Source organism: Colobus angolensis, unplaced genomic scaffold (genome assembly GCF_000951035.1).
Source record: "Colobus angolensis palliatus isolate OR3802 unplaced genomic scaffold, Cang.pa_1.0 Scaffold114, whole genome shotgun sequence".
NCBI lineage: Eukaryota > Metazoa > Chordata > Mammalia > Primates > Cercopithecidae > Colobus > Colobus angolensis.
In genome coordinates this window covers 2,746,125-2,748,312 of record NW_012112475.1, presented here as the reverse complement: position 1 = coordinate 2,748,312, position 2,188 = coordinate 2,746,125, and positions in this window count along the sequence as shown.

Genomic DNA, 2,188 nt, shown 5'->3' with positions numbered 1-2,188 from the left:
TGAGCCACCGCGCCCGGCCTAATTTGCATTTCTAATAAGTACCCAGGTGATGCTGATGGTCCAGGGACCACTCTGAGAACAACTGATTTGTGATGGCTTCCATTGGATAAACTTGTCCTATTGAGCAAATTCCTTAATTTTGAGGTTGTCGATTTTATTTCTTTTCATTTTCAGGATGAAGGAACTGGAGTTCAAGAGGTAAAGTGAATACCCCAAAGTCACACAGTGAGGTGGGCTTTGGACTCGTCTGGCTAACCCAGAGCCCATGCCCCTAGCTTCTCTACTGTCCTGTCTCTGAGACTTTGGGATGTAGTGGCTGTAGCCTGAGGCATTTGGACCTGGGGCTACAGGGAGCCCTAGTAAGTTCCTGAGCGAGGCAGCAGGAGAGGCAAAAGTTGGCTGGGTAGGGACAGGGGCCAAAGATATAGGAGTACCTCTGAAAGGCCTTGGGGCTTTGCAAGAAAAGCTCAGAAACTGCCCAAAGTCCTAGCCAGAGCACAGTGACAGGGCTGCTGAGAGGCACTGGGACAGACAGTTCTTACCCCACAGCTCCGGGGATGGGGCAATTTCCCTCACACCCCAAGGAAGTCCCCACCCACTCCGGAACTACCTTCTTACCAAAGCCATGTAACCCCTTAGTTCCTGGGGTCCAAAGGGCACTGGCTGGGGCAAGCCAGGCACTGAGTATGGAGACTCTGGCCACACTTCCTCCTGTAGCATCTAGAGACCCTGCCAAGAATTGCTTCCCTTCTTGGTTCAGTTCCTGACATCACAAGAGGGGAAACCCCCCTAGGGGTGGGATAGTTGGTTCCCAAGGACTCCTGGGGGTAGTGCAAGTATAGAACTTCCCCACCAGCTGGATCCCCTGGGGATGGTCTTGGCCCAAAGGTGAGTGGTAAAATTATCTCCAGCTGCCCCTAGATGGACGCTTCTCCCAAGGCGAGGCCCTGAAACTTCCTATCCACTCTCCACTTCCACTGGCAGCTCCCAGCAGTCCTTCCCAACTCTGTGCTAAGGAGAAGGAGTCCCGGGGCCACTGCCATTCAGCTGCCAAGCATTTAGAGGGCACTTGCTCTGTGCCAGGCATTGCACAAGACACTAGAGGGAGATACAGCACAGTCTGCCCACTCGGGGGCACACTGATGGGGAAGACAGTCCCCAGATAATCACAGCACAAAGTTCTCAATTGTAAAGTCAAAGCGTGAGACACCAGCTCTTTCTGGCGAAGCTGGAAAAGGTTTCACAGGGGAAGTGACCCATGAGCGAGAGCTTGCAAGACAATGTTTTGGTGGATGGACAATAGAAGGGAGAGCCCTCCAGATGAGTACCCAGCACAAGCAAAGGCAGGGGAGCTTGAAGGAGCATGGCACACCCAGGACCGGCAACTGGTTAGCACTGGTGCAGCACTTAGGCTCCCTGGCCAGAGGGTCGCAGAGTTTTGAATCCGAACTCTGCCATCTGCTTGTCGGGTGACCTTTGGAAAGCCCCTAAAATGTCCCTGGGTCTTGGTTTCCTCATCTGTAAAGTGGGGTTGATGATAGCCTCACCCTCGTAGATCCCATAGATTGTTGTGAGTCTTAAACAAGATATTTCACGTAAAAGTACATGTAGAAAGGGCTCAATCGGTGACCGTTGTGATTGCTGGAGGAACACGGAGTGTGTGAGGTGGGAGACAAGGTGGGTGGGTAGGAGTTGCAGGAGAGGAAACCAGAGAAGTGGGTAGATTAGAAGCCCCTTGAAGGGCAAGCTAGGAAGCGCAGGCAATGGGAGGCGATCTAATGTTTGTTGTTGTTGTCATTGCTGTTATTGACAACATTGTTTGAGGCGGGTTCTCACTCTGTCACCCAGCTGGAGTGCAGTGGAACAACAATGGTAGCTCACTGCAGCCTCCAGCTCCTGGGCTCAAGCCATTCTCCCACCTCAGCCTTCAAAGTAGCGGGATTGGCCGGGCGCGGTGGCTCAAGCCTGTAATCCCAGCACTTTGGGAGGCTGACACCGGCGGATCACGAGGTCAGGAGATCGAGACCATCCTGGCTAACACGGTGAAACCCCGTCTCTACTAAAAAAAAATACAAGAGACTAGCTGGGCGAGGTGGCGGGCGCCTGTGGTCCCGGCTGCTCGGGAGGCTGAGGGAGGAGAATGGCGTGGACCCGGGAGGTGGAGCTTGCAGTGAGCTGGGATCCGGCC